A 17,031-nucleotide genomic window follows, 5' to 3' on the forward strand; every position below is an offset into this window, starting at 1 on the left:
GGGGGGGTGGAATTCCTGTCGGGAAACCTGGAAGTACGGATTTCCCAGACGTCCTTACGATTTTGATGTAAGGATGTCTGAATGCCAGCCTGATTGACAGGCTGGCTTTCAGACGGACAGGAGAAGAACAAGGAAGAGGACATGTTCAGGTGTTAGATTGGGGGGAGGGGGTGTCGGGGGTCACCCGGGGCGGGGTCAGTCATCGGTGGGGGGTCAGTCATTGGGGTCAGTCATCGGGGGGAGGGGGGGAGGGGTCGGGGGTCATTGCGGGGTCGGAGATCGTGGGGGAGTGGAGATCGTGGGGATTGGAGATCGTGGGGAGGTGGAGATCGTGGGGAGGTGGAGATCGTGGGCTAGGTCGGAGATCGTGGGAGGGTTCAGAGATCGTAGGGGGTTTGGAGATGGTAGGGGGGTTGGAGATCCTGGGGGGGTAGTCAGTGATCGTGGGGGGGGTCAAAGATTGTGGGAGGGGTTGGAGATCGTGGGGAGGGATCAGAGATCGTAGGGGAGGGGTCGAAGATTGTGCGGGAGTGTCGGAGATCGTGGGCGTGGTCGCTGCAGGTAGGCTTGTTGGGCCTGGGGGAAGCATTCCTGCTCCTCCGAGCCCACAAACTGTGCTATAAAGGCACTTACCTGCAGTTTGGGGCCTTACATAAGAACATAAGAAATAGGAGCAGGAGTAAGCCAATCGGCCCCTCGAGCCTGCTCTGCCATTTAATAAGATCATGGCTGATCTGATCCTAACCTCAAATCTAAATTCATGTCCAATTTCCTGCCTGCTCCCCGTAACCCCTAATTCCCTTTACTTCTAGGAAACTGTCTATTTCTGTTTTAAATTTATTTAATGATGTCACTTCCACAGCTTCCTGGGGCAGCAAATTCCATAGACCTACTACCCTCTGAGTGAAGAAGTTTCTCCTCATCCCAGTTTTGAAAGAGCAGCCCCTTATTCTAAGATTATGCCCCCTAGTTCTAGTTTCACCCATCGTTGGGAACATCCTTACCGCATCCACCCGATCAAGCCCCTTCACAATCTTATATGTTTCAATAAGATCGCCTCTCATTCTTCTGAACTCCAATGAGTAGAGTCCCAATCTACTCAACCTCTCCTCATATGTCCGCCCCCTCATCCCCGGGATTAACTGAGTGAACCTTCTTTGTACTGCCTCGAGAGCAAGTATGTCTTTTCTTAAGTATGGACACCAAAACTGTATGCAGTATTCCAGGTGCGGTCTCACCAATACCTTATATAACTGCAGCAATACCTCCCTGTTTTTATATTCTATCCCCCTAGCAATAAAAGCCAACATTCCGTTGGCCTTCTTGATCACCTGCTGCACCTGCATACTAACATTTTGATTTTCTTGCACTAGGACCCCCAGATCCCTTTGTACTGCAGTACTTTCCAGTTTCTCGCCATTAAGATAATAACTTGCTCTCTGATTTTTCCTGCCAAAGTGCATAACCTCACATTTTCCAATATTGTATTGCATCTGCCAAATCTCCGCCCACTCACCCAGCCTGTCTATATCCCCTTGTAGGTTTTTTATGTCCTCCTCACTCTCTACTTTCCCTCCCATCTTTGTATCATCTGAAAACTTTGATATGTTACACTCGGTCCCCTCCTCCAAATCGTTAATATAGATTGTAAAGAGTTGGGGACCCAGCACCGACCCCTGCGGAACACCACTGGCTACTGGTTGCCAATCCGAGAATGAACCATTTATCCCAACTCTCTGCTTCCTGTTAGATAACCAATCCTCCACCCATGCCAGAATATTACCCCCAATCCAGTGATTCTTTATCTTGAGCAATAATCTTTTATGTGGCATCTTGTCGAATGCCTTCTGGAAGTCTAAATACATTACGTCCACTGGTTCCCCTTTATCCACCCTGTACGTTATGTCCTCAAAGAACTCAAGCAAATTTGTCAGACATGACTTCCCCTTCATAAAGCCATACTGACTTTGTCCTATTAAATTATGTTTATCCAAATGTTCCGCTACTGTCTCCTTAATAATAGACTTCAAAATTTTACCCACCACAGATGTTAGGCTAACTGGTCTATAATTTCCAGCCTTCTGCCGACTACCCTTTTTAAATAAGGATGTTACATTAGCAGTTTTCCAATCTGCCGGGACCTTTGCCGAGTCCAGAGAATTTTGGAAAATTATTACCAAAGCATCCACAATCCCTACTGCCACTTCCCTCAAGACCCTAGGATGTAAGCCATCAGGTCCTGGGGATTTATCCGCCTTGAGTCCCATTAATTTACTAAGTACCAATTCCTTAGTGATTTTAATCGTATTTAGCTCCTCCCCGACTAGAGCCCCCTGTTTGTCCAGTGTTGGGATATTCTTAGTGTCCTCTACCGTAAAGACTGAAACAAAATATTTGTTCAGCATTTTTGCCATCTCCATGTTTCCCACCATTAATTTCCCGGTCTCATCCTCTAAGGGACCTACGTTTGCCTTAGCCACCCTTTTTCTTTTTATATAACGAGGCCTTCTCGCCTCCTCTCACCTCTCGTGTAGGAGAAGGCCTGGGAATTCCGGCCTCCAGGGGCTAAAATCAAAAAAGCTTTGAAAATGTAGGCCCACAGCCTCCTTAAAAGCTTTCACTGATCAACTCGTCTCCTGAGAGGGGATTTGTCGCCCGCCCCTCATCCAACCCCCCGTGAAAACCAGAAATGGGCAGGTTGGAGGTGGGTTGGGGGCAGGTTTTAGATCTTTGCAATTGTTACTGCCCCCCTGCCCCCAACCCACCTGTTTTTCCAGGCTAAAATCATACCTCTGCTTGAATCACTAACTCTGATCTTGCATTCCACAGCCTTGCAGCCCTCTATGTTAAAAAAAAGTTTCCCCTGCTCGCTGTTCTAAATCTCCTACGTTTAATCTTATATCTATGTCCCCTCATTCTAGACCCATCAACTACTGGAAGCATGAAATAAAAACAGAGAATGCTGGAAAATACACAGCAGGTCAGGCAGCATCTGTGGAGAGAACACTATTGGAAGCAATCTATTTCTATCTACTCTGTCCTATCCCTTCATAATTTTAAACAGCTCGATTAAATTACCCCAGAATCACCTCTGTTCTAATAAAAACAGCCCAGTTTTTAAATTCTTTCTTCACATTTGTATTTCCTTATACCAGACATCCTTCCTATAGTGTAAAACCCAAAACTGCACACAATACTCCAATTGAGGTCTTACATATGTTTACACATGTTATGAGATTTTATATATGTTTACTATTACATCTCGACTTTTGTATTCCATACCTCTCGCTATAAAACCAATGGACTGGAACTAGTGAGATAAATACACTGATGTCACAGTCCTACCAGTCACACCCACTGATCCCAACATGATGAGTTCCTTATCTTGGTACACACCCCACCCCCCTCTCCCCCCATCAGTGCTGGCACTGTAGCTCGTCGATTTTATGTCTCCCAGTTCCCTCAGCCTGTACTGCAGAGAAAGTCCTACACTCCAACCAACTCTATTTCTCTATTTCGCAAATTGCCGTAAGATTTGTTATTTAACTGTAATTTATATTGAAGTATTTTGTAGAAATACAAGACAGAATGTACGACTTTAAAAAGGGTGCTGAATTATGTCTGCTGGCACTGGGCTAATTATCTTCTGTTCTCTAACCTCATTTTACCTGAACATATATACTTGGTCTTGACTCCCCTGTGTGCAACGCCACAGAAGATCGACTAGTACTTTAAAAAAAAGTCTTCAAATATTAATTTTTCTGTTGTTTTAGTAGCGCTTTCTACTTATTCTAAGTGGACTTCATTTCATCATAGCCCCTTAATTCGCCCTTCCATGGTCTCAGGGCATGATTGCTGGTGTAAGTGTGGCAGGGACTCTGGTGAATTCTCTGGGATGCACTCAATTTACGTATTTTTGGTGGGGATTGGTGCGGAAGGGCCTATGTGTTAGACTGAGTCCTATCCTACATTAATCCCAGAAATCTGGGTCATACTCAGGGTCAAATTTTTTACTGAAGTAAACATGGCCACTCTGTCCACAACAAACATTTTATTATTTTAACAAGTCACTTTAATAATTACTTTTTTTGTACATTTAATTAAGTTGCGCATTCAACCTTTATTTTTGTGCGCACCGATGAGCCTTCTTGCAACTCAGGAAGGAAAAAAGGGGACCAAGGCTCCCTAGGTTGCCCTAATGCTGCTTACATCCCAGCCACAAAAAGAAAGCAATGAGCAGCCAGCAGGAAAACCAGGTAGGTTTGGTTGATTTTACAATAGCTACTACCCTTCACTCTGTAACTAATCCAGTTAGTGTCTAATTCAATGTAGCTGTGTTGCGTCTGCAAGCGACTAGGAGCGCACAATAGCATTGTACATTCAATGGGGAAATTGATTCATTCTGTGCCAATCAGTGAACTGCCTGTGTTTGTGACTGCTGCTTCTCACTCTGTCTATTATTTGAACCTCGATTTAACCTGGGCCTCATCCAGAAACTCTGCTCCCGAGAGAAGCTCCATGTTGCAATGGCGCACAGATCTTTCAGGAACACTGATGAGTGACAACAATGTTTGATGTGGCTAGAATTGCGTTCATTTCAGCAGCAGCTGACTTTAAAGCAGTAGTGCGAGAACAAAAGGATGAAAGAAAACGTGGAAAATGAGGCATTATCCTTTTTTAAAAAAAAATTACTGGCAAAGAAGCAACTATTTGGCAATGACAGGACAGCGGGTTCTGCATTGTTGAGATGTGTTCCCAGACATATGCCAGCAGCTTCACACAGACACAAGATTGCCCTGTGCGATTGCCACTGCATTACCTGCAGCTGTGAAGGTCACTGCCGCCATGAACTTCTAACCTCTTCCAGGCTCCAGGGGGGTGATTATGCAGGTATCTCACAGTCAATCATGTCCGACTGCATACAGGAGGTCACTGATGCACTGCTAATGAGGGCTTCCTAATCCATTCATTTCCCAAAAGTAGGAGAGCAGCAGGTGGACTCAACAAAGGTTCTTTGCCATTGCTGCGTTGTTAGCTGCACACATGTTGAAATGCATGTACACACTCAGAATTCCTTTGCCTTCCCTACTAAGATTCTATTCACCAAAATGTTATTACCCATGTGGAAGTCAACTACCCAACCTCAACACGTGATACGGTCATTCTGCCTAAATCTGCCTGTATCTGGAATATTTTTCTGGGGTGACAGACTCCACGGATGTGCTATGGCTGTAGAATTAACTCATGGGTAACTCTCCTACATAATGTACAGAGCACACGACTAATGTGGTGCACAAAGCCATGAGACTAGTGGCTGAAACAACATTTAAAGTACAGACTCCAAAGAAAAAAGCTCTGGCACTTTGTCTTCTCTTGAGTATTGTAATGATATTGGAATACATTATAAATGGACACACAAGCACCTGGGAAACGTTTTGAACTGCTGCAGCTGCTGTAATTAAGTAGCCGTTGTAAAATACGTCAACCACAAGCTTTGATAAGTGCCCAAACTGGTCTGAACCAGTTCTACAACCACAGTGTTTTAGGCTGTGTGTTTTGTGAAGCTTTATTTGGAAATAAAGAGGACAATGAGCAGTAAAATACTTACCAAATGTACTTTGAATCAGAGACATTGTAGCCTCCAAGGATCGCAGGGTAAAATGGCCTCTGGTGCCTCCACAGGCCTGGCATTTGTATGTCATCTTCGGCTACATATAATGGCACCACTATTCCCGGTCAGAATGGAGATGATTGGTTAATTCCCCCGTCAATCACGCCTGGAGCCCGCACTGCTGTGAGTGACTAGGATTGATTTTGCACACATAATTTGTGTTATGTAACTATCCTCCACTCACTGCATTTTGCTGAAGAAACAACCCTACTTTTAACGGGAGATGTTGCTGTAGTTTTGGTTATGAGTTCTGTTTGCTGTAGTTTGTAGAGACTCTTTTTAAATAGACTCTGTTTGCTGAGTAAATAGACTGTTTGCTGCAGTGCACTGTTTAAATAGACCCTGTTTGCTGAGTAAATAGACTTTGTTTGCTGCCTCGCCTCCAACGCATTGGCTGATACAATGGTGTCAATAGACACTCTCGTGATCTTCCTGGTACATCATTTTTAGGTACCAGTGATCTGAACTAAAGCCCCTTCTCTGATAGAACATCAGGCAGGAATATCGAGTTTTGCAGCTTTTTTGATCCCCCCCCCTCCTCCTAGTCCTGGTTATAGAGCGGAACTGGCAGGATGTGAGGGCAGATTACTGCCTACTTTCTCTAGGTAAAAGATAGATCCTCTAGTCCCGATTTTAACCAGGGGCAGGAGTGTGGCATACGGGGGCAGGGGTAAGAGGGAAGTGCCCACGATGGCGCCAGCATGAGGCCCGGGCCATTTTAACTCCCGGACCTCATTTGAATGTGGTCACGTTGACTCTTGCCTAAAGCCGGTGGGAATGACTGGTGGAGGCCAGTGGGCAGGAGCGGGATTTCGGGCGGCAAGAGCCCACTGTCGGGGACATGAGGGAATCTTTTACCTTTAAAACTATGGCTCCTTGTGGAAAAATTTTAATTGCAAGCACCACAGGAGCAGTGTTATTGATAACTTCGTGAGTCCATATATCGTGCATAATGGACAGAGATACATATTTACATCTGTCAACCAGGAAGAACAGGCATGTGTTGAACTCCTGGGATTATGTACATGATTAGTCACACTCATTAAAAACTGGCTACTGCTTCATAGAATGTGGCTACAAAGCTACCTGTACTGGTAAAGGGTTTAAACAGCCTATGATCATATTACTAGCTTTCCTTGTTAACAGGGCAGTATCCTACTCAAGTTCAGTAAGTATTGATCATGAATCCATATTTAGTCCGGAGGGAACAATTAACTCCAGGCAAACTGTACAGTAGGTTCTCATAACATTTAATTCAAATTTAGGTAAGGAAAGGATATACGTTGTTCACTTAAAAATAAACTGTATTTAGATTTTCACAAAAGGCTTTCGGAGCAAGTTTTCTTGCAGTGTCGCAGTCTTCCTGCACGTATGCAATCAACTGTTCACTTCTGTGTGACTTTGAGAGCAGTGGGTACAAGCAGAAGCAGTTAGTTGGGCTACATACCCAGAATGTGGAACTCACTACCATAAAGAGTAGTTGAGGCGACTAGCAAAGATGCATTTAGTGGGAAGCTGGATAAACAAATGAGGGAGAAAGGAATAGAAGGATATGCTGATGGGGTTAGATGAAGTAGGGAGGGAGGAGACACACGTGGAGCATAAACACCGGCATAGATCAGTTGGACCGAATGGCCTGATTCTGTGCTGTAAATACTATGTAATTCTATATGCCAAGTCCTGCCAAGTCATGTGGATTCATTCAGCCCTTCTGCTGGTACCTGCCCTGCTTTCGGAGCTGGTAACAATCTCTAACACAAGAAGACCTTAAAAGTCCCGGGCTTATCAAGACCACTTTTAAAATTCAAACAGCTCAAAATAATTATGATTATGTTTAACATCCTTTTCTGTCTATCCCATTGACTATTTTTTAAATGTTTGTCTGGCACTGCTCACAGTAAAACAGAGGATGCGCTGTTTTAAAAGGCTAGGAACATTTATATAATATAAGTATATTTTTCTGCTATGAAAATGAGAGTTGCTTTAAGGCTACAAGGTGTATTTGTTTTGCATTCTTAGTCCTTTACAGGTGAGGCTGCAGATCAGATCCCTGACTTTGTTTGTTGAAAGGTCAATTAAGAAGCTGCAGACATTCTGGGTTGGTATAAAGCACAGATTGGGCTGGCAGATCCACCTGCCCGGTGACATCAGGTGGTCAGGCCTCATTTAAACTGGTGAGAACAGGTGAGCTGTCGGCGCCAATCATGCTGCTTATAGTCAGTTCGCCATTTGAGAGGGTAGGAAATCTGGCAGCTCTTAAAGGGGAGGTGCAGATTTCAAAAGTGGACAGCAGGCAGCATGACGTTTGTCAGGGCACCTCGATTCTCCAGTTCATGGAGATTCTCATGGAGCAGATCAGTGGGAGTGCTGAGCTGCAGCCCGATAGCATGGGCAGTCATGCAATGGGAGTAGAATGTGTTGACCTCTCTCAGGATGTGGCTGCTCCTCTTTCTCTAACCTGAGCAAAATTGCCAGAAGGACCACCATTTAGAAAAAAAGTCCATTGCCAGAAGCTCCTTAAGATTTTACATGGTTGTACAGCCACTACAAGTACTTTAAAATCGCCTAGGTAGCCAAAAACTGTAAACTACCATCAAACTGTCTCCCAAACCATTGCAGCGTTTTGGCTGAGAACAGATGAGCACCCCTTTAATTACCACTGGGAATGGCTGCCTCCCGACCTGTACTACACGCATGGGTTGTGGGTGGGTTGAGGAAGTAGCAGTGGCAGCTCTGATGGCCACAAAGATGACCTTGCCAGTGCAGACCATGTCCGTTGACCCTATTTGAATATTTAATTAGGCTCCTGCCTGTTTCTAGTGGGAGTGCTGGATGCCTAAATCGAGGCCCTCCCAAAGATTGGAATGGGTGGATCTCCAGTGGTACGTCAGAGGATTTCTTCCACCGATTTCCGTCTCCCTGCCTCCCCGTTTACAGGTGTATTAAATATAATATGGAAATTTGCATAGACAGTTTGTAACATCTGGGGTGTGACATCTGAAGTGTTGATGTATCTTTTTCAGTATATTATTAGCACATCTCCTGTGGCGTGAGTTGGAGGATTTGCTGTTTTATAACAAGAAACGTGTTTTTATGCCATGTCAGGGATGACATCAGGACAACTGATCTACAGTGACTAAATAAGACAAATTCCATTTTTATTTAATGGAATTGTGGGATTTTTACTCGTACTTTGAGGATTGAATTTTACAACTCTGTCCATTATTTTGTGAGAACTGTAAATGCATGCCCTTTATTTTGTATATAATATTCCTTTACTCGAATTTTACCAGTTTTAAAGCTGAGATGATACGCAAAGACATACCACCTGGAGTTAGACATGTGGCATTTAGAAATACTGGATAAGGGGAGTGGGGTTTAGCTGTGCTGAAACAGTCCTGGACTTTGGTAGCATTTGGGACTAGGGATGCCAACTCTGGTTGGACATATTCCTGGAGATTTCATCACATGACCTCCTGCCTCCAACCGCCCCACCCAGTCAAACAGCCTTTTTTCCTATCTCCAATATTTTTATATCAAATCAATGAAAGTGTTCAAAGAAAATGAAAAAGATATGTAATTTTTTTAATGCCCCTGTGATTTTTCTTCTGGGTTGCTCGCAGTAGTGTCCAGGAGATTAATCTTTAATTCCTGGAGGGTTGGTAACCCTACTTGGGATGATCTAGCTAAAGGCTAGTTGAAATGTTACTGATCCATTCTGGGAAATTGTGCACACTTGCACAAGCTCAGACTATAGGATCTGCCTTCATCTATTGGAGTCACCGCTCTGGGAAAAAAATTCAAGACTAAGCCCAGGCTTTGGGGAGAGGCAGAGGCTTCAAGTTAAAACTTATTTTTTTGAAAAAGCATTTTGACTGATTCAACTGCTTCATCAGCATACCATGATGGCGAAGTATTTAAATACGGCTTTACCATTACAAAATATTTATTTAAATGTTTACATCCAGAATCCCATTATAAATGTTAACATAAAAATTGTTACAGGAAGTAACATTTCTGGACAGGAGATGTTGACTATATGCAAGAATTTTAAATAATATATAGATAGATGTCCATTTAGTTAGTGACGGCTAATGATGTTATGAGAAAGGCCACTGATTAGCAATTTTCGTGGAGAAATACTGTGTGCAATTGCAGAATATGTTAGCCAAAACAACGGTAAAAATGCTGGAAAATCCTTTGATAATACTTATTCACCATAAACCAGTGAACCCAATCAATAAACAGAAGGAACCACAGCATGCATTTCCCAAAATGGCAATACAAATCCTGGACTTCCAAGTAATAAAAATGGACTTTGATTTATACAGTCATTGTAAATCAATGGTCCTGATTGGCAGGGGAACTGGCTGAGAGGATTTGCTGAGTGTAACAGTTGCTGAATTATCATCCATGGATGGTAGTTGAGGGTGTTCCAATGACGTTATTTGCAGATTTTTGATGTGTGTCTGAGACAGAGTGTGTTTTAAAGGGGCACTGTCTTCATGAAAAAATGTTTGATGAAGGGGAAGGAAAAGAACCAAAAGAGTTGTACGTCAGTTTAGTCATGAAGTTGTTGAAGTGACACAATAATACTTTTTGATGCAATTTACGTCATTGCAGTGTGCATTTGCAAACAAGTGGAGAAGGGTTTCCCATACACTGTCCAATGAAAGCCCTTCGATTTAGTTCCCTCACACTATCAGGTTTAGTAAATTCTTGAAGATGGTTTCCCAGTGATCTCGTTAACACCTCTTATTTATGTAAAAATATTTTAAAAATTCAATAAAAGTAAAGCAGAAGGAAATGTTAAAATGAATATTCAAAGCAAGGTGAATGTTATCATCATTACTGCCAGTTATTTTTGAACAAGATTACAATTTGAATCCAAATCTTTTCCAACATTAAAAGGAGGAAACTCCATGGTGGTGTGGCAATTTTCGCATCACAAATTACATCATGTGACTTGGGCAGTAACAAATTAAAAGAAGTTGTAGTATTGCTGTATAAGGCGTTGGTGTAACCTCATCTGGACTACTGTTCTGGTCACCTAAATATAGGAAGGGTATTATTTTCCTCGCGAAGGAACAAGAGACGAGCAATGTAGGTGATTCCTGGTATGATATTAAGGTGTCAACCATGGCTCAGTAATTAGCACTCTGGCCCCTGAGACAGAAGGTTGTAGGTTCAAGTCCTGCACCAGAGACTTTTACACATAATCTAAGTTGACACTCCAGTGCAGTACTGAGGGAGTACTGCACTGTCGGAGGTCTTTTGGATGAGATGTTAAACCGAGGCCCCATCTGCCCTGTCAGGCAGACGTAAAACTATTACGAAGAAGAGCAGGGGAGTTCTTCCCGGTATCCTGGCCAATATTTATCCCTCAATTAACATCACTAGAACAGATTATCTGGTCATTATCACATTGATGTTTGTGGGACCTTGCTGTGTGCAAATTGGCTGCCACGTTTCCTACATTATAACAGTGACTACACTTCAAAAGCACTTCATTGGCTATAAAGTGCTTTGGAACGTCCTGAGGACGTGAAAGTTAAGGAAGTTGGGTTTGTTATCTTTGGTGGCCTAACTGAAGTTTTCAAGATCATGAGGGGAATTGATGCAGTTGCTCGAGGGAAATTGTTCACTATGGCTAGGAGTTCAAATACCAGGAGACACAGTTACAAATGAAAAAGTCAGAAGAAAGAAGGGAAGTCAGGGTGAGAGTTTTCACCAAAAAGGGTAATAAAGTTGTAAAATAGGGAAGGACTTTGAAGCAGATAATATAAATGGGCTAACGAGACAGTTACATCATTTTTAGAGGGGGGGATTGAGAGATGTGGTGAGAAGGCAGGAAGATGGGGTCGAGATCTGTCAAAAAGGGATGGGATTGTTAGATCTTTTCCTATTGCTACAAAAATTATGTTGCGGGATCTCATGTGATTAATGATGGGAATCAGTGATTTCCCCTCACCTTGTGAAATAGAAGAAGGCATCTTTTTAAAGTCTAAAATCAGGGAGATACAAATTTTTCTGAAGATATCCAAATCACCTTTTTTCAGATTAGTTCAGATTTCAAATCCACTTTAACTAAAGTTTCCACACACCTGTTTTTTTTGTGGCTGGACAGCCTATTTTTTGAACAAGAGGCCAGTTTTCCAGGTTTTGTCCTTTTTTCATCTGTTTTTCAGTGCATTTTTGGGTCCAGTATTGCAGGGTTACACTAAAATATCGAAACCACACTGATGTGAACTGTTCCAGTGGCTGAAAAATCACCAGGGCTTTGAAATGAAATTCTGCACCACCATTAAGGAAAAAAAGAGCATTAAAACAAATGTAGTTCCGATACCAGCCGAATGTTGAGGCTGCACGCTAATTGAAAATGCCATAACATAATTTTTTTAAAGCTATTTTCCTACGCCATGCTCCTTTCCCCACCCACTTTGAACTTGGTAAAAGACAACCCTAAACTTGATGCTCATTATTCCCATTCTCCTCTACCAGCTCTGCTTAAAGTACCTGACTTGTACAATCCAAGTCACAAACTCAGGGACCACTGTGGTTGAAACCTGCAGTGATCAAACATGAACTAACTGCAAACTTCTCTTTGACAAAAGCGATGGAGTTGGATAAATCGCCACCTTCAGTTGTGCTCAGATGAGATTGAGCTATATTTTGATTCCCCTGAGAATTACAAGATTTTGTGTAAAAATCAGAAAATCCTGTAATTGCTGGGAGGGTCTCAAGAATTACATTTCAGAATTTGACATTTTACCAATTTTCCCAGCTAAATTTCTTGACAGATGGGAAATTTCAATTTGTTTTAATTCTTTGTCTCATTCATCTAACAATCCTAATTAACACTGGCGGGGGAGGGGCAAGTCTGACTTTCCTCAGGAGATTTTCTGCCTCAGTGACTCAAACACGATTTACGGAGAGAAAATATACTTCAGGACATCATATTACATTAGTAATTTATTAATCAGTTTCCATTACAGAAAAGGCTTCTGTACTCATATATCAATGTAAGCTGACACACAAAGGGATGAAATTCTCGTGGACTGCCTGGCTCAGGATAGCTACTTTCATTATACATTCCGTGAACGTTCACCTGAGTAACACAACCTTACAAATAGGCATTTCAAAGAAGCCCATTATATATGTTCTGGCCTGACATTTTAATGTTTTAAAGTGCATCTATAGCAAATACATAAAAAAATCTAGCCACAGTCATATAAAAGTGAGTGGTTATACTGTAATATGATGATACTGAACATTGATATATTATTCCTTTGGGCTACGAATCCTGACTCTGCATTAATTAGCTTGTAAATGTCACACTGACTGACATTAAATAGTGGGGACTCTGTTTCTCTAATAGCTGCTTTTATCTTTTTTATTTCATTCTTTATATAATTAATTTCTATTAAGTCTGCTCAAGAAGCAAACTCCCCAATTGCAGTTTCTGATAGCCCCTTCTCTCTCTCTTTCTAATTCTGTACTTCGGACGTCTTGTTTACACTCATAACTGGTTTATAGTCAATTTGCAAATTCCCATTTGTCACAAATTTGCAGAATGACAACAACCAGCCAGGTAGAACCTACACGAGTTATTTATCTCAGATGGTGCTTCAGAGGACATGCTATCACTGCCTGAACTCGGAGATGGCCTGGGCTGCAAAAGTGGTGATTAACATCAGGTTTTGTGAATGGCCGCTGGAAGTCAAAGGTCAATACCCATGTCCGTCAGGTAGTTTAATATCTCCCAGCACATGAACTGAGTTTTAAAAGGGAGGCAATGTTCATCGTCGACCCTGAAGATTGCATTCAGCTCAGTTCATCTTGATTTCAATTGAAAAGGATTGCTATAAGGTTGAAATATAAAAAGAGTTCTTGACTATTGACTGGTGCCAAATCCAAATGAATCGCTGACTAAAATGGTGAATCTGAATTAAAGCTAGTCCATTTTTGGTGGTGAATTAGAGTGAGGACACTAACATGTTAAGAAGATAGTCTCAAAGTGCATCAAGATGTTTCTCCAAGTGTAGATGTACTACCAGTGCAGGTTACAAGTAGCTTGGATGTGGCGAGCACATTATAATGTATTTTTCAGCTAAGCCACAAGTGCTCCTTAGAGCACTGGACAGTTTCAGAAGGAGATAACTGACATTCATTGACTACCCAACAAGGATTCATACAGGAGAAAAATTGAAGTAAATTTGTTTTTCTAATTTTAATCAGGACCAACCCATTTTAAAATGACAGTGCAAGCCACAAAAACAGTTCAGTGCCATCACGTTAAATAATTCCATTTCACACTTATCTTCTATGACTGTGCTGCTCTGTTATGTTTGGCCACTGTGAGGGGTGGGGCAGTCGCATTATAATTGCATCAATTGTGACTCAAGTGCTGTTGTATGCATTTTATTATGCAAGACTTTGGCCTGACAACTTAGATTACTTTTGTTGCTGTAGTGAAAGCACTAAGCTGTCAAACTTCATTATGTTAACACAAAATATGAAAAGATTGGGAAAGGACTCCTGTCCCTGGTGGGATAAGAGTCCTTAAAGGCATTTATGTCTTTTTCTTAAGGGAAGGGTCAATCTGAATGTTGAAGTAGCTACAAGGCATGGTACTTCCTGAACCCAGACAGGCAAAATTTCATATTACTACAGTTTGAGTAACTTAGTGTACTCGCCATTGCATTTTGAAACCACGCAGCTCCGTTACCTCCTACAATTCAAAACATCTTCCCCTGGAAATATTTTAATTTTGTCTTTATTATAGAGAATTTAAAGATATGTGGGAGTATGCTTTGAGACAATGGCATATGCCAAACAGTGCTCCCATAGCTGCAGGAGTTCCTCTTGTTTATAGGATCCATGTATAAACTAAAATAAAACAATAAGGTAACACTACAGCTGCAACTAAACATCACCAACCTGGACATTATCAATACATTGAGCCAACTGCTGGAGCCAGTGGTACTCGTGAGTTAATGAGGTACTCGCCTCAACTAGGTGGAACTGTTGTATTTATTCACTAATTAATGTCAGAACAATTTTCATTGTTTCGCACTTTTCTTGATTTGTTTTCAGTAAACATCGAAAATACAGGAAACCCTTCACACAAGATAAGTCTGATTGTGATGAAGGGGACACTGATCTTAACGTTCCAGTGACACTGATAAATCACAGCATCCGAATTTCCGCGTGTATCACTGTCTTGTAATACACATTTGTAAACAATTTTACAACACCAAGTTATAGTCCAGCAATTTTATTTTAAATTCACAAGCTTTCGGAGGCTTCCTCCTTCGTCAGGTGAACGATGTGAAAATGAAATCCTCGAAATGAAATCGCATTTATAATTCACAGAACAATGCTTGGTGAGTACAGACAGTTTTTTCAACTGCCCGTTGCCAAGGCAATCAGTGTGCAGACAGACAGGTGTTACCTGCCAGGTCTCACAGAATATACAAATCACCAAAAAAAAACAACAAACAAAAAAAAACAGAGATAGAGAGGTAGAAACATAGAAAAGACAGCAACTGACCCGTTATATTAAAAACAGATAACATTTGTTCGCTGGTGGGGTAACGTGTAGCGTGACATGAACCCAAGATCCCGGTTGAGGCCGTCCTCATGGGTGCGGAACTTGGCTATCAATTTCTGCTCGACGATTTTGCGTTGTCGTGTGTCTCGAAGGCCGCCTTGGAGTACGCTTACCCGAAGGTCGGTGGATGAATGTCCATGACTGCTGAAGTGTTCCCCGACTGGGAGGGAACCCTCCTGTTTGGCGATTGTTGCGCGGTGTCCGTTCATCCGTTGTCGCAGCGTCTGCATGGTCTCGCCAATGTACCATGCTCTGGGGCATCCTTTCCTGCAACGTATGAGGTAGACAACGTTGGCCGAGTCACAGGAGTATGAACCATGCACCTGGTGGGTGGTGTCCTCTCGTGTGATGGTGGTATCTGTGTCGATGATCTGGCATGTCTTGCAGAGGTTACCGTGGCAGGGTTGTGTGGTGTCGTGGACGCTGTTCTCTTGAAAGCTAGGTAATTTGCTGCGAACGATGGTCTGTTTGAGGTTGGGTGGCTGTTTAAAGGCGAGTAGTGGAGGTGTGGGGATGGCCATAGCGAGGTGTTTGTCCTCATTGATGACATGTTGAAGGCTGCGGAGAACATGGCGTAGTTTCTCCGCTCCGGGGAAGTACTGGACGACAAAGGGTACTCTGTTGGTTGCGTCCCGTGTTAGTCTCCTGAGGAGGTCTATGCGATTTTTTGCTGTGGCCCGTCGGAACTGTCGATCGATGAGTCGAGCGTCATATCCCGTTCTTACTAGGGCGTCTTTCAGCGTCTGTAGGTGTCCATCGCGTTCCTCCTCGTCTGAGCAGACCCTGTGTATTCGCAGGGCCTGTCCATAGGGGATGGCCTCTTTGACGTGGTTAGGGTGGAAGCTGGAAAAGTGGAGCATCGTGAGGTTGTCCGTGGGCTTGCGGTAGAGTGAGGTGCTGAGGTGCCCGTCTTTGATGGAGATTCGTGTGTCCAAGAAAGAAACTGATTCTGAGGAGTAGTCCATGGTGAGCTTGATGGTGGGATGGAACTTGTTGATGTTATCGTGTAGTCTCTTTAGTGATTCCTTGCCGTGGGTCCATAGAAAGAAAATGTCGTCGATGTATCTGGTGTATAGTGTTGGTTGGAGGTCTTGTGCAGTGAAGAAGTCCTGCTCGAACTTGTGCATGAAAATGTTGGCGTATTGGGGTGCGAATTTGGTCCCCATGGCTGTTCCGTGTGTTTGGGTAAAGAACTGGTTATCGAAGGTGAAGACATTGTGATCCAGGATGAAGCGGATGAGTTGTAGGATGGCTTCCGGAGATTGGCTGTTGTTGGTGTTGAGTATTGATGCTGTCGCAGCGATGCCGTCATCGTGAGGGATACTGGTGTATAGTGCCGAGACGTCCATCGTGGTGAGAAGTGTTCCTGGTTCAACTGGTCCGTGGGTACTGAGTTTTTGTAGGAAGTCTGTAGTGTCGCGACAGAAGCTGGGGGTTCCCTGTACGATGGGTTGTAATACACAGAGCGCGTATATTCCCCTCTAACATGAAGTAAAATAAGACTTATTATAACTGAATATTGTACAGTAGCATTTCAGTTCCAATTTTAGGATTCAGTCACCGGAGCCTGTGCATTCTGGCTGTCCTCCACAACATCTGCCACCAGCAAAAATTAAAGAATAGAAACATTTTTAGGAACAGAAAAAACCCATTAGGTCCAAACAAGTCTGTCACTTTTTTCAGAGATCAATCCCACCTACCTGCCTTCTTATTGTGTTGTTTAATCCCTTCTCTCCACAGAAACTCA

The 17,031-nt window shown here is 42.8% G+C and overlaps 1 long non-coding RNA gene across 1 annotated transcript in view; it reads right to left on the reverse strand.

Moving 5' to 3' along the window:
• Positions 1 to 16,026: 16,026 nt before the first annotated feature.
• Positions 16,027 to 17,031, reverse strand: part of LOC137307185 (uncharacterized) — a 112,108-nt gene continuing 111,103 nt past the window's right edge. The window contains exon 4 of the long non-coding RNA XR_010959059.1: positions 16,027 to 16,765. This is a non-coding gene — a long non-coding RNA (uncharacterized lncRNA). The remainder of the gene's footprint in view (positions 16,766 to 17,031) is intronic.

The sequence above is a fragment of the Heptranchias perlo genome, chromosome X (genome assembly GCF_035084215.1).
Source record: "Heptranchias perlo isolate sHepPer1 chromosome X, sHepPer1.hap1, whole genome shotgun sequence".
Taxonomy (NCBI): domain Eukaryota; kingdom Metazoa; phylum Chordata; class Chondrichthyes; order Hexanchiformes; family Hexanchidae; genus Heptranchias; species Heptranchias perlo.